Below are 10630 nucleotides of genomic sequence, written 5' to 3'. Positions count from 1 at the left end.
TGGGATTGAACCAAGTTTCATTTATGCTAAAGCATATGCCCGAGTCATCTCCCAGTTCACCATACATAATTTAAGGAGAAAGTATCATGGGAAATAACTAGAGTGGGAGCATCTTCATTCAAAAAAATAAAATAAAAGCAGTTAGCCAGCAGTCCCAGGGGCCAGGAGGTGGGTCACCTTGCAGAGTGTACACATGACACAGTGCACAAGGAGCTGGGTTGAAACTCTCAGTCCACCTGAACAGGGGAAGTTTCGAGAATGGTGGAACAGCGTTACTGCTCCACAGAGAGACACGTATCTCTCTTTCTCTCTCCCTAGCTCCCTTTTCTGCTCAGTTTGTCTCTGTCTCTATGAATAAAAGAAAGATGAAAGAAGAAAAAAAAACTGGTCACCAGAAGTGGATTCAGCTTATAAGTGGATTCAGCTTATAAATGGATTCAGCTTATAAGTGGATTCAGCTTATAAGTGGATTCAGCTGATAAGTAAACACTTCAGATATAGAAGACACAATTATTGTCCCCCCCAAAAAAAAAGAAAACTCATCATGTTTGAGGATATCTTCATTTTCTCAATCAATAATTTTTAGAGTAGGGAGATAGCATAATGATTATCCACAAGATGCTTGTGCCTGAGGCTCTGAAGTACCAGGTTCACCATAAGCCAGAGCTGAGTAGTGCTGTAGAAAAAATAAATACAGAAAGCAAATTTAATATCCCTAGAAAGAAATCACAAGTGAGATGTCCCTTTGTTTTTAAGAGTGGAAGGGGAGAAATGAACATAAAGTGACCATGTCATAGAACATGATTACAGATTCAGTCTAGGAATGAGAGAGAAAGAGAGAGGAAGATGCAGAGAGAGAGAGACAAAGAGTTATCTCTGTACCTTCTAACTAGTTCTCAATTCTCAAGCATTTTGCCCAGTTGTTCCATGGCAAAGCTAAAGATTGCTACTCTTAGCCCATACTTCTGAATTGTTCTTTACCAGTCTGTCTTATGCAAAACATAGGTTTTACTCCTTGTCCTGAATCATGTCTACTCCACCAACCTTTGGCAGCTTGGAGTGAACATATTTGGTCTGATGATTCAAAATGCCTTGACATGCACAGCAGTTTGGAAGGAACTTCAGAGAGCCTCTGGGGGAGAGTGGCCTGCTGAAAAACTGGAATGACAGTGGTTTTTATATAGAATATCTGATAAGAAATGTCTAATCCAGGCCTAGACCTCTAATGGATCCCTCTCTCCACCACCACTGGTCACTTCCATCAGGAACAGCATCATAAGCCATCTTGTGGGCCCTCCCAGGACCTGGCCCTTACCATAAATCAGCAATGGTAGGAGCTGCCCCCAGTCTCAGAAAACTGGTTGGGGTATCTTGCCCTGCCATTCAAGGAAGACTGATCCTGAATGAGTGTTGCCTACAATGTTCCCAGCTGTGACAATCACCAAGAGGGATTCAGAGGTTGTACAGGTGCTGGTGCTAAATATAAATATGTACATGGGCCCTGGAGCAGGTGAATGGAGGTAAATAGTTAATTTTATCCACAGAATTTTTTTTTTAAGAATGAGAGCTACTCACTGCCATAATCCAACTTTCTAAACATTCTCTCTACTTTAACACCATTCTCTCAGACAATATTCTGATCCAACTTCTGTCTAGCTATCAAACTCAAGTAAAAATTACCATAGTTGTGAGCCCCCAGGAACATGCCTAAAATTAACTTCATAGCATTCTTCTCCCCTAAAATCCCTAATATCATCTGCTCTAATCCTACTTTTTGCTTCCTGTTCATTAACCATTTTGTCTCAACTTTGGTCATGCCACCTTCCAGATACCAAGTTACAGATGCTACCATGATTCCATTCTGACTTCTCTGGTCAGACGATCTCACCAATATGTCCTGGACCCTTGCATCTCCAGATCTCTGCCCCACTAGGGAAAGAGAAGCAGGCTGGGCGGTATGGATCTTACTGCCAAAACCCATGTTCAGCGGAGAAGCAATTACAGAAACCAGAACTTCTACCTTCTGCACCCCAAAAACAACCTTGATCCATACTCCCAGTGGAAGATAAGAGGACTCTGAACGCCAGCTCCATCAGTACCCAGAGAGAGAGGAGGAAAAGGAGAGAGACATATGGAGGTAGTTACAGTGTAATAAATGGCTTGGAGGGGAAGAGAGGATTGGAACAGGAAGAAAAAGTGGGCAATTATGTATAAATGTAGACAGATAGTTATAGAGATGATGGTTGGCCCATGTCTACAACCTTAGGGGAACTACAGTGGATTGCAGTGGGGAGACTGAAGATTCAGAACCCTATTTGGAATGGTGTGGATTCAAACCCCTGTTGACATATAATTTTGAAAATCAATGTTAACCACTAATAAAATTTTAAAAAAGAAATATCTAACATTCTCCACAACCAAAACAAAGAGTAGAACAGACCCCTTAACTCCCACACAGGGAATAAGCCCTAACAAAGCACCATTAAAATAGATACTGTATTGAACCCTACATAATTTGTAAGAACAAATGAGGTCACTTTCTACTCCGTCAAATTTTGAAATGCTGTCCAGTAAAAATAGATAGCCACGTAAGTTGTTTTTAAGGTATGAGGTTATGAAGAATAGAGCATTCCTATCCCTTAGTATATGTCACACACACACTTTCAGGCTGCTTTAAGGTTGAGTTTAATCTGATGTCATCTGTATAAAATTTCAGCCAATGGAGGGCAGAAAGAAATGTCATAAAATATAATTTGCTCTGAATCACTATATTTTTGTATGCAAGGTCAAAAGCTAGAATTCAAAGAATCACAAATATACACAATCACTCAGTCACCTCCCCAACCCTTCTTTATATATATATATATAAAGAGAGAGTGACATGGAAAGATACGAGAGAGAGAGATCACAAAGCACTAGCCCATCCATTGACAGAGTCCTCTTTGCTGTTCCTGCCAGGCTAGCATAGCTGGAGAGAGAGACATGGAACTTGTGGCAGAGCAGGATCAAAACGCAATGCCTTTACTGATCAGAGACAACGTCTTTATATATCTCTTTAAACAAAAGTGGCAAATCAGAAAAGAAAATGGCTAGAAAGGGGGTGGAAAAAAGAACACGATGGTAGAAAGCTTCTATAGCAGCTGTTGTGAAGGTTCTCACCAATGGGATTAACCAATACCCTGCAGGCAGGGCAGGTCTCAGGCAAAACAGTGATTATGTAAATATATCACACTATCAGCAATGCAGCATGGAGCAGGGACTGCTGGTTTAATTCCCAACATCTCCCCCTTTCTTTTCATCTAATGGTCATAGTATCAGGAATGTGGGGTGCTTTGTGAAGCAGGGAGTCTGACAGGAGGAGGCACACCTTTGGGGTACTGCTGTCCCTGCTTGCTCAACCTCTCAGTAGAGAGAGAGACTATCAGGATAGACACACCCCTCAGGTTCAAACCCTGCCAAGCTCAACCACATCCCCACAATTTCCCAACATCTCCCTTTTTCTAATGGCCATATTTAAACAGATGAACATCTGTAAAAGACTCCATTGCTCTCAGAGGAATAGCAGTGTAGGGGTGAACAGAAACCTATATTGTGCAGGTGTTTTTAAAAGAATTGGCACAAGACAGGGAGGGACATGTAGGAGAGCAACAAGAGCTGTGATGTCAAGGGGAGGCCTGGTGGGTGAAAAGGAGCCTTTCTTGCCTCAAAGGGCATTTCCTGCCTCTGGGGGCAGGGTCTGCAAGCAAGGGGGCATATCCTGCCTCTGGGGGAAGGGCCTATCAGGCAAGGGGGCAAGGCCTGCCAGGTGAAGGGGCTTGTGGCTCACCAGGTGAAGGGGCTATTCAGTGCTGTAGTCCCAACACAGCTGGCTGCAAAGTCCATGGACTGCTGAGGGTCAGTCTTTGAGAAATCCAGCAGCATAAAGGGAAGCTGCTGTAAAGTTGTGTAAAGTGTCCAAGAGGTGTACTAGCAAGTCTGATAGAAGTGTCAGTCTAATGCCAATGACCAGGGTAAGAAATGCCAGGGGATGAAATGCTGCACGTCTGTCTTGATGGAGAAGGTCAGCCACCGGAATTTTGCTTCTCTGTAGAGAGTAAGCTGGAACCACCAAAACATGACAGGTGAAGCAGAATCAAGAAGGGCAGACAGCGATGGGTGAGAGAAAGGCAATAAGAAAGTTCTGTCCTTGGAGTCTGTGAATCAGGTTCTTTAGATCATATCAGGTCACATCATGGGTTTCAGGGGGTGGCTGTAGTTGTGGGCAGTATCCAAATGGATTTCTGGGGATTCTGTATGAGCAGATGCTTCTTCATGTGAAGGCTTGACATAGTTGTAATCACTTACTTGTGAAGAAAATCTTGTAACAAATTAGAAGTTTACTATAATTGATAACTCAATTATAATTGGTTTAAGTACCTTTATAATTTTGGAAGTCTTTTCTAGTATGATTTTAAGGTTGTTTAAACAGTTTAAGCTCAATAAAATGTGGAAAGGTAAACAGAAGAACCATTGTTAGAAGCCTCAAGCATGAGAATCATTAGCATAACCATTGTGTGATCTATCATTCACCTGGGCTGGTTCTATCTCTTTAATTGAGAAGGTATATAAGAGCTTTACATATCAATAGCATCTTTTCTACCTTTTGTTACACCCATTTAAGATGGAGACACAGCCTAGGTGTGTGCAGGATCTTCAGACCAGATTCAGTTATATATTGATTATTAACCAATTTTTACCCTAGACTTTAAACAAACTCAGGTTACTTAGAGAGTTAACACATGTTAGTAACTTTTTTTTTTTTTTTACCAGAGCACTGCTCAGTGCTGGCTTATGGTGGTGCAGGGGATAGAACCTGGGACTTTGGAGCCTCAGGCATGAGTGCTTCCTTGCATAACGATTATGCTATCTCTCCCACCCATACTCATAGAGTTTTCAAGATTAAATGTTTCACATTTATAAAAATACATAAAAAAATCAAAAGAGAAAAAAAATTAGGATTATTGCTGGATGTCTCAAGAAATCATGGCTTCATCTAGCATTTTTTGGGGGGTGGGGGCTCTTTGGAGCTGATTTTTTAAAATTTATCTATTTATTGGGGAATTAATGTTTTACATTCAACAGTAAATACAATAGTTTGTGCATGGATAACATTCCCCAGTTTCCCATTTAACAATACAACCCCCACTACGTCATTTATCATCCTTCATGGACCTGTATTCTCCACACCCACCCACCCCAGAGTCTTTTACTTGGGTGCAATATGCCAATTACATTTCAGGTTCTACTTCTGTTTTCTCTTCTGATCTTGTTTTTCAACTTCTGCCTGAGAGTGAGATCATCCCATATTCATCCTTCTGTTTCTGACTTATTTCACATAACATGATTTTATCAAGGTCCATCTAAGATAGGCTGAAAACAATGAAGTCACCATTTTTTACAGCTGAGTAGTATTCCATTGTGTATATAGACCACAACTTGCTCAGCCACTCATCTGTTGTTGGACACCTGGGTTGCTTCCAGGTTTGGGCTATTACAAATTGTGCTGCTAAGAACATATGTGTACACAGATTTTTTTGTATGGATGTGTTGGGTTCCTTAGGATATATCCCCAGGAGAGGAATTGCATGGTCATAGGGTAGGTCCATTTCTAGCCTTCTGAGAGTTCTCCAGACTGTTCTCCACAGAGGTTGGACCAATTTACATTCCCACCAGCAGTGTAGGAGGGTTCCTTTGACCCCACACCCTCTCCAGCATTTGCTGCTGTTACCTTTTCTGATGTATGACATTCTCACAGAAGTGAAGTGATATCTCATTGTTGTCTTTATTTGCATTTCTCTGACAATCAGAGACTTGGAGCATTTTTTCATGTGTTTCTCGGCCTTTTTGATCTCTTCTGTGGTGAATATTCTGTCCAAGTCCTCCCCCCATTTTTGGATGGGGTTATTTGTTGTCTTGTTGTTGAGTCCAGCAAGCTCTTTATATATGTTGGTTATTAAACTTTTTGTTTGTTTGTTTTTATTTTAATATTTATTTATTCCCTTTTGTTGCCCTTGTTGTTTTATTGTTGTAGTTCTTGTTGTTATTGGTGCTGTCGTTGTTGGATAGGACAGCGAGAAATGGAGAGAGGAGGGAAAGACAGAGGGGAGAGAAAGAGAGACACCTGCAGACTTGCTTCACTGCTTGTGAAGTGACTCCCCTGCAGGTGGCGATCCTGGGGCTCGAACTAGGATCTTTCCGCTGGTCCTTGCGCTAGGTGCCACATGCGCTTAACCCGCTGTGCTATCACCCGATTCCCTATTTGTTTGTTTGTTTTTTAATAATTTATTTCTTTATTGGGGAATTAATGTTTTACATTCAACAGTAAATACAATAGTTTATACATGTATAACATTCCCCAGATTCCCATTTAGCAGTACAACCCCCACTATGTCATTCATCATCTTTCATGGACCTGTATTCTCCCTACCCACCCCCACCCCCCCCCCCCCCAGAGTCTTTTACTTTGGTGTAATACTCCAATTCCATTTCAGGTTTGACTTGTGTTTTCTTTTCTAATCTTGTTTTTCAACTTCGGCCTGAGAGTGAGTCCGGCAAGCTCTTAATATATGTTGGTTATTAAACTTTTATCTGATGTATGGCATGTAAAGATCTTCTCCCATTCTGTGAGGGGTCTCTTGGTTTGGGTAGTGGTTTCTTTTGTTGTGAAGAAGCTTTTTAATTTGATGTAGTCCCATAGGTTTATGCTTGCCTTAGTCTTCTTTGTAATTGGATTCGTTTCATTGAAAATGTCTTTAAAATTTATGTGGAAAAGAGTTCTGCCAATATTTTCCTCTAAGTATCTGATAGATTCTGGTCTAACATCCAAGTCCTTGATCCACTTGGAATTTACTTTTGTATTTGGTGAAATACAGTGATTCAGTTTCATTCTTCTGCATGTTTCAATCCATTGTTTCCAACACCATTTGTTGAAGAGACTCTGCTTTCCCCATTTAATAGTCTGGGCCCCTTTGTCAAAGATTAGATAACCATAGGTGTGGGGCCTCACTTCTGTGCTCTCAATTCTATTCCACTGGTCAGTGTGTCTGTTCATGTTCTAGTACCAAGCAGTTTTGATGACAATGGCCCTATAATACAGTTTGAGATCTGGGAGTGTGATGCCTCCAGTTCTGTTCTTTTTTCTAAGATTGTTTTGGCCATTCTAGGTCTTTTCTGGTTCCAGATAAACATTTGTAGCATTTGTTCTATTCTCCTAAAAAATGTCCTTGGGATCTTGATGGGGATAGCAATAAATTTGTAGATGGCTCTGGGTAATATATTCATTTTGATGATGTTAATTCTACCAACCCATGAACATGGAATATCTTTCCACTTCTTTGTGTCTTTTTCAATTTCTTTGAGTAGTAACTCATAATTTTCAGTATACAAGTCTTTCACTTCCTTGGTTAGATTTACTCCTAGATATTTTATTGTTTTTGTTGCTATAGTAAAAGGAATTGATTTCTGGACTTCAATTTCTTCTAACTTAGTGTTTGCGTAGAGGAATGCCACTGACTTTTGAATGTTAATTTTATAGCCTGTTCACTCTTTCAAAGAACCAACATTTACTTTCATTGATCTTTTGTATGGTTTTCTTATTCTCAGTGTTATTGATTTCTGCCCTAACTTTAGTGATTTCTGTCCTTCTGGTTGCTTTAGGGTTCCTTTGTTCTTCTTCTAGGTCTTTAAGATGTGCAGTCAGGCTGTTTATTTGTGCTTTTTCTTGTTTCCTAATGTGTGCTTGTATAGCTATGAACTTCCCTCTTAGGACTGCTTTAGCTGTGTCCCAAATATTTTGATAGCTTGTGTCTTCATTTTCATTGAAGTCTGCAAACATTTTGATTTCTTCCTTTATTTTCTCTTTGACCTAGAAGTTGTTAAGAAGTGTGCTGTTGAGCTTCCACATTTTGGGACTGTTACTAATCTTTTGTTGATTGTTAAGTGTTAGTTTAACTCCACTGTGGTCTGAGAAGATGCTTGGGATGATTTCAATGTTCCTAAATTGGCTGATGCTGCCTTTGTGGCCTAATATATAGTCTATCCTTGAGAATGACCCATGTGGATTTGAGTAAAATGTGTATTCCAGTTTCTTGGGATGAATGATTCTGAAAATGTCCAGTAGTTCTAGTTTATCTATCTCTTCATTTAGATCCCTTATGTCTTTATTGATTTTTTGCCTGGATGATCTGTCAAGTTGAGAGAGTGGAGTGTTGAAGTCCCCTACTATGATTGTGTTGCTGTTAATATATTGCTGTAGCTCTTTCAGTAGAAGTTTGATATATTTAGATGGCTTCTCATTGGGTGCATAGATGTTAATAATTGTTAAGTCCTCTTGATTGACTGATCCTCTGAACATTAAGTAGTGTCCATTCCTATCTTTTTTAATCTTATCTATTTTAAAGTCTATCATGTCAGATATGAGAATAGCTGTTCCTGCTCTTTTTTGTGGGCCATTGGGTTGTATGATAGTTTTCCATCCTTTCACTTTAAGTCTGTGTTTGTCTTGTTGAGTTAAGTGGGTTTCCTGTAGACAGCATATTGTTGGGTTGTGTTTTCTGATCCATCTTCCTACTCTGTGTCTTTTTTTCTTTAAATAAATAAAATATTTTTATTTATTTTTTTTATTTAAGAAAGGATTAATTAACAAAACCATAGGGTAGGAGGGGTACAACTCCACACAATTCCCACCACCCAATCTCCATATCCCACCCATCCCTGATAGCTTTCCCATTTTCCATCCCTCTGGGAGCATGGACCCAGGGTCATTGTGGGTTGCAGAAGGTAGATGGTCTGGCTTCTGTAATTGCTTCCCCACTGAACATGGGTGTGCAGCTTCCTGGGCCAGTGGGGGGTGGGAGTGGCTGGGAGGGATGGGTCACATTCTTTTGGTGGTGGGAATGGTGTTTTTGTACACTCCTAGCAAAATGTAGACATATAAATCACTAGTTAATTATTTTGAGAGGGGGGAAAATCAATTGTATGTCTCAAAGTTTTTCAAAACACAAACTGAATCTTTTTAATATATAGGCTGTGTATTTGATATATGGACTCTCTCAAAAGCCTAGACCAAGTAGATCAGAAGCATCCAATAGCACAGCTATATACAAGATACTGGGTACTGTACAGCAAACCATAACAAAAGGACTTTTCAAAGTTAACCCAATTACCAAATAATATGATGATAACACATGATAACATTAACTATTGATTGTCTTTTTGAACCCTAAGACAGCAGGAACCTCACATCTCCACTATGGAGCCCTTACTTCCCCCAGTCCTGGAACCCTTAGATAGGGCCCACTTTCCCGTATGCCTCTCCCAATCCATATCAAATAATATTGCATCCGCCGATCACAACCTACTCTGTGTCTTTTAATAGGTGAATTCAGGCCATTGACATTTACTGATATCAAAGATTGAAGATATTTTAACACCAGCCCTGCCGATAGATTTGAATGGGTGGTTCTGCCCCAAGGCATGGCCAATAGTCCTACAATTTGTCAAGAGGCTGTTAAAATTTTTTGTAATTTTTCTGGACGTCTCCAGAAATTTTGACTGCATCCAGCATTTTTCTCTCTCTTTTGATTTTATATATAAGTTTTGGTATATATGTAAGTGTTTAGTCTTAAACTGTATGAGTAATGACAGATATAAATTTGTTTTTTTTTTAATGATATGTTTTTATAACAAAAGTTTTTTTTCCTCCTGTGTGTTATAACTAAATGTTTATATGTATGTTTCAAGTTTGGTAAAACATTAACTTAACAGTTAAAAGTGTAACCTTGAAGCTATATCACTACCAGGAAAGGTAAAGTTAATTTGCTAAAGTTACTATTTAAGGTAAAGTCTAAATATTTAACGTGACAATATATCCCCAAAACTAAAATGCAAATTCTGTATACAGGATGCTTTTGGAGGACCCCCAAAAGTTCCCTATAAACCATCTTGTGGAAATTAATCCACAACAGACCTGGCATCAATCTGGCACTACAAATGTTAAAACCATTGTCACTAACATACGTTAACTCTCTAAGTAACCTGAGTCTGTTTATACTCCAAAGTAAAAATGGTTAAAAATCAATATATATTTTAACTATAATTGGTCTAAAGATCCTGCTGTAGAGACTGCTACAGGAGGTTACATTAGATGATCTTTTAACAAAATCATAAAGATATTCAAACCAATTATAATCATCGAGGTATCAATTATAGTAAACCTCTAACTTGTTACAAGTTTTATTTTTTTCACAAGTAAGTGAGTACAGCTATCAAGCTTTCATATGAAGAATCATCTGTTCATATGGTAAGGTATTAAACTATAAAAAGTTCCTCCATACAGAACCTATGCAAATTAACAACATTCACATATTCTTATAAATTTACCTGGGGTATCTTGTCTTGCCACCATAGGCCTGCCTTTGTCAGCCAACAATTTAAAGATGTTTCCCTTTATAACATCACCCATGCCATGGACATCCTTTACTACCCCCAAAGACAAATGGCTGTTCCTGTAGACATCACATCCACTGACTGCTTCCCTTAGACTTGAGATATGATCCCGCCTCTTCATACCAATGGATACATTCCGCCTTCC

Source organism: Erinaceus europaeus, chromosome 7 (genome assembly GCF_950295315.1).
Source record: "Erinaceus europaeus chromosome 7, mEriEur2.1, whole genome shotgun sequence".
Lineage (NCBI taxonomy): Eukaryota > Metazoa > Chordata > Mammalia > Eulipotyphla > Erinaceidae > Erinaceus > Erinaceus europaeus.
This window is presented reverse-complemented; position numbering follows the sequence as displayed.